At 41.1% G+C, this 14,444-nt stretch overlaps 1 protein-coding gene across 3 annotated transcripts in view; it reads left to right on the top strand.

Moving 5' to 3' along the window:
* Positions 1-2,083: 2,083 nt before the first annotated feature.
* The window catches only part of LOC128880389 (cyclic nucleotide-gated cation channel alpha-3), a 105,407-nt gene continuing 93,046 nt past the window's right edge, over positions 2,084-14,444 (top strand). For all 3 annotated transcript variants that reach the window (XM_054130422.1, XM_054130423.1, XM_054130421.1), the window contains exon 1: positions 2,084-7,627. The gene's annotated coding sequence lies outside the window, so the exon portion shown is untranslated. The remainder of the gene's footprint in view (positions 7,628-14,444) is intronic.

The following is a 14,444-nucleotide window of genomic DNA, read 5'->3' as shown; positions in this document are numbered from 1 at the left end:
TTGTTCTCTCTCTCTTTCCTTCTAAAATGAGATTCACTTGGAAAATTGCGTCATCCGTTGCTGCAAAATCCACCTGGATCAGTTCGTCAGTCAAGGAGAGATCTCCCCCTTTCCGTCCCCTACCCCCCAAAGTTCCAATTACAGGAACATCGTGGAAGAGCCGTGATGAGCATGCGCCCCCCAGCGAACGAAACCGGAGCTCCTCGGTGATTATTACGGAGAGAGGGGAAGAGAAAGCGAGAGAGAGCGAGAGAGAGAGAGAGAGGCATAGGGTGCCTCACCTAAAAGAAGCCACATATATACATAGTTCGTTTGTGATGACTTGAAATGTTTTTTCATACATAATTTGAGTGGTTTCGAAACCACAAGTACGCCACAAGAAATGGTTTCGTCTTTTAAAACGTTGTACTGTTCAGAATTCTGAATGGTTATCGTTCTTTTGGTTTTTTTTTCTGTACACAGTAAAGACTCCCATATCTGAACTAATAGGGTGACAAAAGTGGCTGGATAGTGGAATTTTCGGATAATAGAACAATTACTTTCTCTCGCGTTAAATATTATTTATTCTAGTAGAAAAATGAACGAAACTGAGTTTCCTTCAAAAGAGTCCCATATCTTTTTAGCTGCCAAGTCGCATAAATTGTGTATTGTAAATAGCTGCGTAGAATTACATTTCCGTTGTGCCTCAAACCACAGAAGTCCTATTTAACCGACTTCGAAAAGGTTGCATTGTATTTAATACGCTGTATTTAATAATTTAACCAAATTCATCAAAAGCTGGTGAGAAATAAAATCATTTTTGGAAAAAAAATATAAGCGACTTCGAAGAAATATTAAAATTGCACTAAAACTTTTTGATTTCCAAAGGACCAACTCCTTTTAGATGCTTAGACTCGAATGTATCCATTAGTATAGCCTTTCGGAAAGAAATAACACCGTAGACATTCACGTATGTATTTCTCCCAAATGCTCACGGTCACGGTCATAAAGGTTTCGTATTCAGTTTATAGAGAATATTTATTGGCTGCTGGTAAATATTTCTATAATAAAAAAACGTCGTCTAACGAACGGACCAGAATAACCACGAGTGACGTGGATGCTTGAGATCGATAATAATCGATAGGTTGGCGACAGAGGAGAAACGATGAAATGAGAAGAAATTCAACGCTAATGTGTGTCGGACACTTTCCAAGGAAACCTTTCTGGCTATTGATTTTTAACAGGAGATAACACGTAATTTGGTCTTTTCAATTTACATTTATTCACGCTCTTTGTAATTTCAACATATTTCCACGCGTAGCTTCTTTAAGAAAGATGTCGTAAAAATGTTTCCTAATGATTCCGTTTGTTTTGGACATTTTTGAGCAATCCAATCTAAGAAAACATGTATTTTTATATACTTAATTAAATGTAACGTATAAATTATATAGAAGCGAAGCAACCTCTAAAAAGTTAATAATTTTCAGTAGGATACGTCTGGCCAATGATATTATCCGAACGTTAACTGTTTATTTAATTTGTCTTAAATTTGTTATCGTACTATCAGATACAAGAACTGCGTATTTCTTTATTTTTGGTCGAATTTTAAATGTAAATTAAGGATCGAAGGAATCTCTCGAAATTTGAATAATAAATGCAAAAAGCGTGTACCTTTTATGCGCGTGAAATATGCATTCACGCGGGGGAAAAAAATATGCGTTCTTGCGCGGAAAACTTGTGTACCTCCGCGAAAAATTAATATATACGAAAAATGGTTTCTGTTCGATACGAACTCGAATAGATAACGGGATCCACCGCTAGTCCAAACGGTATAACAAAATTGTCGTCTACCTGGACAGTATTTCCTTTTATCTACCGGTATAGATAGTCTAGTCGATATTTTAATACCCTATCGGACGAAGGACGCATTCGATTCCAATAGCTTTTGCAACCGTTTTACCTGAGGCTACCGCGCTCGGCCGTGCGTATAGTTTCCGCTCCGGTCTTGAAGAATTAATAGAATAACTTCAAACTCTGCGCATGGTTTATAAATGTATTACTATTCTCGGAAATAAAGAATCTCGCGACTATTATGTAAATTCAGTGCTGTTATTTTAGTTCTCATTTTACTTTTCTAAAATGCATAGATCGTAACGTACAAGTTACTCGAGACGTGGCATATTATAAATTTACAATTTGTAATCCCTCTAATTAACAATTTTTAATCGAATCACGACTATCTCTAATTACTTTGCGATTTAGTTAGGTACGTATTATTTCGATGGCCCTCGACGCCGCTATACGTTTTTCCCGAGATTCGAAAGAAAATCGCAGTCATTACGCGGTAAATCATGAATTCCTCGGGTCGGATGTACTCGAGGATTACAGTTTGGTTGTACTTATACGTGCTGTGTGTCTACTAAAGCTTCTTGTACATGAATGCCTGTCGAATTCAAAAGGTATACCCATGGAAGGATTAGTCTATACAACTTAACTTCGGAGTTGAATAAAGCTATTCACATCATTTCGAAATGGCACTAACATTCACTCTATATTTCGATCTTCCTGAGACGTTAAGAATAATACAGCTCATTTGGGTAACGGTTTATTATACGCAATTCGTTGTGTATCTCGGCTTACACGCAATTCGTTGTATATCTCGGCTTACACGCAATTCATCATTATGCTATGGATGTTTATACAATTTCTTATTTTATATTAAAATTTATATTTATATTTTACTTATTTTACATTAGATTTTTTTATTAATAGATTCCATATACGATACTGTTCTTGTTTTTTTTATCGATATTGAATGCATTTCACTTGACTTTTATATTCATCATAACACATTCACTTCCTCTTCAGTTTTTATAACAAATATGGAGTATAATATTAACGTTCTTCTTATAGTTTTTTTTTTTTCAATTACCAAAGAAGCTTCTCCTTTTAGACGTACACACTGTATCTTGGACAATACCAGACTTTCTCCATAGGTTCGTAGTCGACGTAACCAACGAGTTCCTCGCCGAAAAGGGAATTCGGTATGCAATAACATCGAGTACAGGTATAATTGGAATTGTGTATGATTAATCGATTGGCAGGTTAGTCGCCTGCGAATCGGAGACAAGCTTGGCGGTTGCTCGTTAATTATTTCAACAGTTGATGGATCATCCGGTCGTGGATAGAGTTAGATCGACTCGTAGTCGCAGCGCCCGATTGTTTTCAAGGCTTCAACCCGGGGGCCGAATAATCGATCAATTTTCCGCGGTTCGTGCGGAAGCTCGCGAACCACGGAGTCGGTGGCTGGGTTATTCTGACAATTACTTGCTATCGTACTTCCCGCCAAGAGAATTCCGTCTTTCGCATTAGGTGCTATGCTAATTGTAATTACGTTGGTAACAAGTTTGCCGATTACACAAGATGACGTTCACCGATCTAATCAAACGGAGTCTCGTTTGCGAGGGGCTCGTTGAAGTAGTGTTGTCGCCGCGCTATCGGGACGACGAAGTGTTTCTCTAAGGGCACGTAGCACTGTTGAATTCGATTTGTAGCGAAACCACACTGGTCGATTTTTAACGTTAACAATTGGTATACCGGGTTGTCCATGACAAATTGGAAACTTAACTCCGACCTCCTATACTGGGAGTCACAAGTATTACGTAGGCACTATTTATTTTGTGCGTTGCACTGACACAGCTCGGGGTATTATACAGCGCGTTCGATAACAAGAGCCGATATGGTCGTTCTACATGAAACAATGAATCGAAAATACAGGATAAAATTCGTTCATCCGTCTCTTTGTTTCCGAGGGATTCAATTTAAAAAATTCGCGAGGGTACGCTTGCTGTTGCTATGAATAATAATAACTCGTTATTTCTAACTTGTGCTGGGCGTCCCGATACGTTGATTTCATTGTTATCTCAGTTTTGAAATGAAGCTCTGTTATTCGTCAAACAATAATTCAGAAAATACTCAACGTTTGTTTGAGACAATTCGTAAATTCAAATCAATACAAAAGTAACAGATGCAATCGTGTGTTATAAGATTACTTGCACGTTACAGGACGAGGCACGTGATGCCTCGAATTTAGAAAAAAAAAATCTACAACAATCATATTGCCACTTGTGCCACTAGTTAAATGACACCTTGTATTTTGATAAGAAAAAAACCCGTTCGCGCTGACATAAGTGCGTCAGCATCTTCAGACGATTGTACCGTTTTCATTTCCTGGACACCGGGTAACTAGTGCACGGATGGCTTGAATGGGTACACGAGCTTGCGTTTAAAGAGGTTTTAAGCAAACCTTGTGCAGCGGATCGGTTGGTTCTACAGTGCATAGAATACACTTCGAGTCTTGTTTTTCCTCTCGAATCTTCGGTGCCGGCAGAGGCTTGCTCGCTATTTGTAACCGTGTCACGGAGTGTCTGAAGAAGGGGATGTTTGCCGTTTCCCTCTCGCACCCATTCTACATTTTAACGTCACAGAGAATATCTGACATCGCTTGGACCTTTATTTTTATATACGCTCCTTAAATAATTAATACACTGTCCAGTCTTCCCCATTAATACTATTCCAGTCTTCGTATTATATTATATTATATTATATAGTATTATATAGTCCATTTTATATTCCAACCTCAAAGAGAATATCTGGTGTCTCGCGAACCTTTATTTTCATATATCCTCTTAAAATAATTACTTTCCGTTATTATCATACCGTCTTATATTATTTCATCCTTCCTGTTATCCCACAAGGTCCTATCCTGCTCGAAATTTTTCGTTTCACCCGACTTTCTTTAACATCGTCCCGACGAAGAAACGCATCCATCGTTTTCACTTTTGCTTCTTTTCCCGTCTACCCGATGTTTCGATTATTTTCTCTCTCCTAAGCATTCCTGCTCCACCCGGCGTCACTTTTTGTCCCTAACCACGTTCTCTCCGTTCATTAATCTACACCTATTTTCATCGTCTCGTACTTCCTCCATCCATCCCCCTTGTATCGGTACTATCTCTCCCACGTTTTTCTTTCCTCGCTCCACGGTCTCCTTTGATCTTCGTTCCTCCGTCGTTCGTTCTCCCTCTAATTCACGCGCTTATCCTCGACACTCTCGCGCACCCCTTCTTTCCATCCCTTCTTTCCCCGAGCAGCAAATACTACGGGTACACCATCTTCCTTCATCCCTCGCGTTTCATCCCTCTCCCGACTCTGTCTTTTTCCGCGTCTAACCCTTTTTCCCAGTTCCCCCTCGTCCGGTCTCTCCTTCCGACCGACGGCTCAGGCTCCGACAGCATCTCTCGCTTCAGCCTCTTACCTTTCACCCTCGTCGCTCTCCGCGTACGTCTCTGTCCAACCAGCGCCCTCTTTCACGCGTCCCGTCGGGTTCACGGCGTCTCTGTCCGACGCGCTGTTGTGTCGCGCGGACTGGTCCTGCGCGATGGGGATGCTGCGAGATAATCGTTCCCCCTTCGGCCCCGCGAGCCACCGACCCTTTTCGGTTTCCCCCGCGCCGAGGAAAGCAGCAGTAAGAGCCAGGCCGCCGCCATAGCCGCTCCCCGGGCAACGAAGGTGGAGAAACCGGCGTAGAGTTCTCTTTTTCTTTTTTCCTTTCTCTCTCTTTCCGTCTTTCTCCTGGGTTGATACGCGACGATACGCGCGACGTCGCCGTCGTGGACACCGACGCGCACCACCGTCTCGAGGCCAGCCCGGTCGTCGCGGCGCCTACATCGCGGCCTCAGGGACCCGGGGACGAGGATCCGCCGGCGGATCATGTGACGCGTAACCGAGAACACGCTTCCCTTCCGTCGACGTGCTCGATGACAGCGTGCGGACGGTGCTGCTGACGACGTCGCTCTCCGAACGTCTTCGATTCGCCGCATGAACGCGGAATACCGCTGGTGCGGGCTGATATGCTGGTGCGCTAACCTCGATTCGCCACGGCTACGAGACTCGAGAACTTGTGGATCAACGTGTCGCGACGCACCGCCGAGAGGAACTCGTGGCCGACCTGGAAGAACGGCGTCGTCCCAGGTGCTCCGATGATTAGAGATATCGCGCGTGCTGGAAACGGACGGACAACGGCGTCGGTCCCGCGACGAGGCTGGTGAATGCGATACCGATTGTTACGAACGAGCCGCGGGTTCGAATTTCTCGATAACAAGCGACGAGCATCGACCGATGCCACCGCACAACGATGACGATCATTTATCACTGCCGATTATAAGTGACGGGCGAACGTTGTCCACGTGAGACGACTTGGTACGCGTACGCGATGAAACCAGGCCGAACGCCTCGATAAGCGACCTGATTTCTGGCCCCCGAATTTCCGTCGTCGGGAAACGACTATCTTGGGTTAGGTACGGCGTAACGAGGCGAGGAATACTGGAGAAGATCGGCGATAGGTTGTTGAAGGAAAAGGATATCGAAACGGCAAAGAATACCGATGACGTGCACACGTGTTGCTTGAGTGTGTGACAGCCGTCCGTGTGTCGCGATCGCTTTGCGTCGCAACGAACCGCTTCGAACAGTTTTCACGAGAAATTACACCACGTCGTGCAACGTGCTATTTTTCAAAGGTGTTACCAAGTAATCATGGATGTTCTCGGTGTTTTCGTCGTTTCGTGTAACGTATTTCCCGGTGCACGGGACGATTCTAGCCTGACTTTTCACGATTGAGAAATAAAAGATACCAATTGGAGTCCCCTCCGACGCGACGGATCCAATCAACGGTGCGATTGCTTGCTATTATCGACGAGGCGTAGGAAGAACGACAGCAGAAACGCGCACGATTGCTCCCCGAACTGCCTTTTTGTATCGCAACACCTTCTCCGTCGACGGTGGCACGTACCACGAATTCCACCGAGTGGCATAACGTGACGCAACACGATTACCAAGTGTCTTCTGCGTATCAGGCGCAATCATCGACATCGAACGAGCCCTTTTATTAAGAACGACGAGAATCGAATACTCAGTAAATCTTTCGCTTATGTTTGCCAGAAGTTTCGATACTGCGAAATCCTACAGAATCCGTTCCTGACGAAAGAACCAGGCCACGATAGTTTCCCGAACAATCGACGTTAAAGACGCTCTTCCCCAGAGAAGCACGAGTGCCGAGGCTCGATCGAAACTCCTCGGAGTCTGGACTCCGGGTGCGAAAATCGAGTTCTGTGTACGTGGTGTCGTTGGCTCCGCGCTGTAGGTGTCAACATTCCGACCTAACCCGTTCGTTCCCGTTGTGCCGACCGTCGGATGGTCCTCGATGAGTTCGATTCAAGGGTAACTCAACTTGTTGCGAGAGAATACACGTATGAGGCGTACCAAAGTGTGTTCTGCCGTCACTCGCGGACTGACGGGAGGTGGGAGGGTGGTGGGCATCTCGGTAGAGCTTCCATGTGAATGTGAGGCGTGTATCGCTGATGTAGCGAGTCGAAAGGCGATACACCTTCGCCGTGGTAGTGGTGTACCGTGACCAGGTATTCGTTTTTTGTTGGATTGTCCGTCGATCCTCGCGGCGATCGATCGACAACGCAAGCCTTCGGTTCTTTCGTTCGATTTCGCGACGCTGCATCGACGGCGCTGGCACCTTCGCTTCTCTGCGATTTGGCCAGCATCAGACGAGAGGAGCCGACGTGCGGGAACATCGGTGTTGGTACGTATGCCGGAATCTGCGGCACTTCTGTGCACGCCTGTGTACACGTGATAAGATCGTTCGGTACTTGGTGGCTCGTTAGAGACACCGAACGAACCGACGTCGAAGTAGTTTCATCTAACCGCGTTCACTGCGTATCGCATTCGCACCTCGCGTTAAGCGAGTTTTCAATGTCGTAAATCCGTTCGATGTTGTTTAAAGTTGCCGGAAGTTGTTAACCTCTTCGCACCTCGTCTAGATCGTAATGTGCGTTGAACAAAATGTTTAAGAAAAACCACCGTCGAGTGGTTGTTCCGAAACTCGTTGCGGAGGATAGCGTCGAGATAAGTGGAAACAGCGAGTAATAGTCGGACACGTTGATCGAGTCGACCTCACGCGTACGCGTGACTGTCGATTGCACAAGATTAACTTCCTACGAAGCAAAATCTCGCATAAAAGAGGATTCTATTCAAAAAATTCGTTTGGATGATCTTTTACATTAGCGAGTACTATTTTGCTATTAACTAGCAACTATTATTCTATAACACGTAAATATGTATTTCTTTTTAAATTCAATTGCAGTTATTGAGAATTCCATGTAACTTGAAACACGAAGATAGAATATTTTAGCTCCAGATAGGAATTCGAGTCCGAGGAAATTAAATATCACCCAGTTTAAAGCTGAGTCTGATAGAAATGCCTTACTAATGAGTTGACTAGCAGCCTTTTTAATGAAATGCTAACTTCCTCTTCCTTTTTATATAACGAAACTAAACGGATCATAATTTATTTTCCATCGTTAAATATGGACGATGGTACGGTATTTTTTGTTCTCCATCTATAATACCGTCTTCTATTAGAAGACTCCTTGGTTCTATTATCAGAAATAACAAACGAAATTTAGTAACTTGAAAAGTCAAAAAACGTTGACGCGAGTTTTTTTTCGTTCAGCTTTGTCCGATATCTCTTTTCATTTCAGACGACTCCCAAATGCAATTAGTCTAGCTTAATATTTATACTCTATCCGGAACTGATTATCTGATGCATAGAAGCATAAATATTTCCGCTTCGTGACATTAATCCTTATTCGTCGTTGCTGTTCCTCTTCTAATTTCTCCTCAACAGTATATCCCAGAGTATCGTTGCACCAGAGTACTATAGCTTCGTCAAATTTGCATGCATCGCGTCATATCTCCATTATTAATTAGATTCGTTACAAAAAAACTTAAATTTCTTCGGTACACATAGAGGGTACGAATATTTCTATAAATCAATTTTAAATTTCCATTCAAATTTGGTAGCACTTCCTGTCCTCGTCACCAGGGGGACACCGCGGGTACCACGCGTTTCTCGCAAGTACTCGCTCTGCCTAACATTCTTATATAAGCAATTCCCGACGGACCTCCAAACATCCCGGCGTTTAACCCTTTATTTACTGAACTCCTAAAAACTTTTTAAAATCTCCATCTTGGTCTTGTGTCATCTCATAGAATTGTCTCTAAACAAGCTTTCAAAAGAAAAAAAGCTTGCGATGTCACCCAACAATTAAAAACGAATTTCATAGAATCGGCCTTGAAAGTCACGATAGTTTAATAACGACAATAATATTCACGGCAAAATACGAATCTCAGCCAGTGGCAAAACTCGGATAAAATTTACCTAAACTTGAAGCGCCTGACGCCACTTCCCACGTTTCTTAACTACTTACCCTGCGTTCCGTATGTATTTCGAATTTCGAAACGGACCTCCTCCGAAACTCCGTTGGGTGTGACGGTTCCAATCCGATTTGAAACAGTTAATATTCTTTCGACGGCGGGAACGAAAAGAATTGGAGAATATCGAAGCGCTAGAATATCTAACCCGGGACGATTGTGCCCTGATGACTTTAAGTTATACTTGAAGCATGAATCGTTAAGATTACGTTTGAAATGAAAACGTGAAATGCGATTCTTTTTTATTAAAGTCTTAGAACATTAAGCAGAAAATATCCACAATGAGTCGAATTACTGTTAAATAAATTTTATGGACAAGAATGTATAATATATTATTATAAACCTGCAAAAGATAATCATCATTTATGGATTGTATATGCATTTTTTAAATGTATTTTTCACATTTATGTAAAATATGAATCTGTATAATGAAATGTAGGTAAGGGTACGAATATTTCCGTAACAGGTAGCGAGGCCTGGTGAATAATTTGAAGTTGGAATGTAATCAGACTGCAATGCTAATTATCGGGTACGGTTCGTGCACGAAAGTGGTATATTAAATACGTTAACGTACGTTATATATCTGAACCCCACTTGTCGGGTAAGTTTTGATATTTTTCCCGGTACAGTTTCACGCGAATCCGGCGTTTTCCGATTTCTCCGCTTGCTCCATGCAAATCCGTTTATATTCAGCTTCATCCGATATCATTACATCGATTTATTCATGAACCAACCCCACCGTCTCCGATATTTATTCGGAATTTTACAAGTGCTTTCCGAGTTGTCGACGTGATAAATATGTCAACGTATGCGAAATACATAAATATCATTCGGTGTGATAAGTCGGTTTGGCAGAAGATATCCACGAAGAAAGAAAGGGACGTGGGGTGTGAAACGTTTGGCCTTCCATCGAAATTTACTGCTGTTTATACGGTGCCTATAAAATATCCTACATCGAGCTTCTGTAACACCCGAATCAACGGGAAGATGTATACATTTCCTATTTATTTTCGCCGTAGCATTTTCGAAATATCGTCTATGCCCTTTCCTCTATCTACTTTCGCCATATCCTTCCTTCGATGCTAGATATTGGGGCTGGATTATTCGAATAATGACGTCACGTGGTAGGAATATTCGCAATTCAAATTTGAATATATGAATATTTTGGAGAAAATTGCGATTCGTTTTACACGATTAGATTTTTTTAAATCTTGACTTGAAACATACGTTTCATCAAGTAAAAATAAAAGAGTTAGAAAATTACCTAGATATGTAAAACTAATAATAAAAGTTTTCATTGAAACCAAAGAAAAAATCAATATGAAAAAAAAGCAAATCTGTAACACGACAAAGACTAATAGAGTACTATTTCGTGACATTAGTATTCGTACATTAATACACGAAATGAGTTCATGGTATATTTCAATCCTTTACGCCCCCTTTAATGGTTTTGTTCGGATCTGTTTCAATCTCGGCCATTAAATCTTTTACATTGAATTTAACGAACCTTCGATTCTTATCGGAATAGACAGAACGACCTTCCTCGAACTTCTTCCAGCATTGCTGGCATTTTCTGGTATTTAGCACGTTTCCATAAACTTCTTTTATTGCTGTCAGTTGAGTATCTCTCTGATGCATATACCATCCTTGCATTAAAAAAGCATTACGTGTCTAAAGTGAATTTCGTATGTATACGTACAGGGTGTTCCATTTAAATCGTGGAACAAAAATTAATTTCGGATACAATAAAATTATTTACTCCGTTTAATTTTTCCATTTGAACTAAAAGACTTTTGTAAAAATATATAAGAAATAAATAATACCTGATAGACGCACGGGGACTTTTGCGAGTGGACCGAGAGGTCGACGGGTTCCGTCGAGATTTCACGCGACAGTGGACGTGGTCATGCCACGGTGCTTGCAAATAAACCAGCGCATATTATATCTCTCTGATCAATGCTTCATATCGTAATTATTATCTCGTTTTATTCGCGAACGCGTGCGCGCAGAATCCGGGGCCCTCTTTTCGGTATCATTTATCGGCGGCCTTTGTGATGTTACTGCGGAATTAGTTTATCGCGAATCTTGCGCGCAAATATCGGTCGCAATCGAGCAATCGACGAATAAAATGATGATTTTGATATTAATAAACTTCTGATACAGTGAGTGATACGAGCATAACGTTCAGAGAGCTTCAACCTGAAGTGACCTTAAACGAATTCTATGCTTTTTGAAATTTAATGAACTTGGTGAACGACCTAATAGAATATTCTTTCTACCGCCATGGTAAGTTATTAATTCAAAGATAAATTTTTGCGAGGAGTAAAATTCTGTGTCGTCTCTAGTAACTTTGCATCGGTTAAATGATAAATTAAATATTTCCCTCTTTAAGCAAAAAGTTGCTCCCGCTTTTTACTCTGCCTTCGCTTCTCCAAATGACTTTCAAGCAAAGCTAACGTTAGCAAACGATGATTACTATAGAACGTTTTCCTGATTCATTTGGGGAAGTGGTTATAAATGAGTCTCCCTTTAATTACTCTATGCGTTCCTTTGACTTTGAACTTAGCGTGTTTGTCAAGTAAAGCGTTACGTGGCCGCTGCCTTTTTCCGATATTTGTAAGATTAAAGAAGAAGCCAGTGTTAATGGGTGAATGCTTAAAAATAATATTACAAGAATATCTTCATCAGAGAAAATAGTTCAAATAAAAACTTGAAATTTTTAGGATATCTTCCTATTATCATAAGTTATAACTATGCCAAATTTCAAATTATTTAATTCATTTTTATCGGAATTATAAAGAAAAAAAAAATAACCGATTGACGAAATTGCACGTATTTTCCATTTAAAACGTTTATTTTTGAATAAAAGTCAGGCCTGAAAGGGTTAAAATTGTTCGTTTCCGTTAAAATTGTTAACAAAAGAAATCTCGAGTCCGTGTGCCAATTAAGACGATTTTTATCCGCTGCGACAGAAGGGTAACGTTGTCACGTCAGCTTGTAAGGAATTAAAATCTCGTAAGCCGGTTTGCACACGACCTCCCCCATTACAACGTAGTTTCGAGTCATTATTAAAAGCTTATTACCCCGCAATTCCTTTTGTCGCTTTAATTTTCCCATTAACCGAAACACAGTTTCACCTTACACCGATGCACCACAACCGCTGTCTCGATGAAAGTCAATTAAACACGTTTCGTTTTCTGCAAAAGGTTCCATTATGTTTAAACTCTCTTTCCACAAACCTTCCTAAGGACTTTACGATCATAATCTTGTATCGGATAATTATCGTTCGAAATGAGTTTAGAAAACAATTTTTCTAGTCATTTTATTATTAATTTATAGTATTTCAAATATTTTTGTTTGTATAATCGAAAGAAGTTAATTTATCTATGATCCTAATTTAGAATGATTCATCCAGTTATTTACACACTAACTAAATTGATTTAATTTTGCCACGTGTATATTTACCACTGTTACCTGTTCTCTAAAAATTCGCAAACTACTGCTCCAGGAACTCCACTTACTTTGATGAAAGATGGCCTGCTTATGTTTTTTTTTTTTTTTTTTAATACAACAGTACTCGTTTCATTGATCCTCAACGTGCTTTCAACCCAAGTGACCATTGAAACACCCAAACACTCTTACCCCAGTGAATTAGCCGGGATCGAGTGCTAATTTGAAGATCTCTTTTGTTCAGCCCTGTTGCAACTTCGTCTCTCCCTCATCCGTAGTTTCCTCTTTCGTCCCCATTTTTCTTCTTCTTTCATCGTTCGTTTCCTCCCTCGTATTCCGTATATAGCGGCCTTGGAGCCGGAAGGAAATGGATGCGCTCTTATTTTCCTCCTAGGTCTAATTGAAAAGGAAGTTACGTGTACGGTATTACGTTTAATGAAGGGATATTGTTAACTCAGGTTTATTTACTTATATAGTCCATGGACATACATTTATTTTCGTCCATATCGCACTTATCTTGTACGTTTCATTCTTACGATAACATCTCTTTGTCCTTATTATCTTGTTTTTCCATTTCTTGTCTTTACGCCACGAGGCTTTTGGTATTTTCCATATTAGCCATTCCTTAAAAATACTGGGACAGACGCCCGGGATTCGAACCAGGATTCTCTGCGTGGTAGTCGGATACGATACGCACTGCTCCGCCATCCACCCACCACGAATACTCACGGAGCTGACTGTGCAAGGACAACTGTAAATAATTTAAGTTTCAGTAGCAGATGAAATTCGTTGCCTCGTGCGATAACGATCGGTTTCTCTGCGGTCGCAAAGTCGCATGCGAGTCGACCGGTGCTAGCGCTGGATAAATGAAAACAGGGATGGGAATGACTCGAGTCTTGTATTTGCGGGGTGAAATTATTATTTACACGCGGGCCCACTCTATTTACACTTGTAGCTCATTTTAAATAGACGTAGTCCGTTTGGCAACGATCAGTTTCCAACTATTGCTGTTCACCGTCTTTTCAATTCAACCACCTTCTACTTTATTAAATATACTTGAATGTTTGCATCCTGTTAAGCGATATTTAAAAAGCTTTACGACACTATGAATTGAGAAATTGTCCTTACTAAAATTTATTTTAAGGATACGTTCTAGTGTAATCGTCTGAGGAGTGAAATTCCTTTTAAAAAAAAAAAAAAAGAAAAAGTATAAGTCGTAGAGTAATGAATGATGTTGAATTTATTAAGAGAATGAACTGACGTGTAATTTATAAAGTATTTATATTTCGTACGAGTATAATATAATTACGAAAAAGTTAGGTGATTGGAAAGGAATTGCGGGAAATTATTATGTGGCTCCGCTTTGTTCTCGTTCGGGCGTAAATTTAGTTCAGCAAATTTAGGCGTACCGCTGCAGGCGCGTGCTCGATCTAGACATTATTCTGCTTCCATTCTAACGAACTTCTTAAGAGAGTCTTTACTGGATTTTATAAAATGGTACGCTGGCTCTTTCGACTACTTAATTCTGTCCGTACAGTGATTTAAATGTCCTGTCAAACTTAACAACGGAGTTAATTGAATGACCCCGTTCCTCCTCTTCTTGGCCTGGCGCAGTAACTTATCGGCTTCGGTGAAGCATTTCGCGATGCTGCTAATTTTACAACGGAGCAAACTAT

Source organism: Hylaeus volcanicus, chromosome 7, assembly GCF_026283585.1.
Source record: "Hylaeus volcanicus isolate JK05 chromosome 7, UHH_iyHylVolc1.0_haploid, whole genome shotgun sequence".
Taxonomy (NCBI): domain Eukaryota; kingdom Metazoa; phylum Arthropoda; class Insecta; order Hymenoptera; family Colletidae; genus Hylaeus; species Hylaeus volcanicus.
This window is presented reverse-complemented; position numbering and strand designations above follow the sequence as displayed.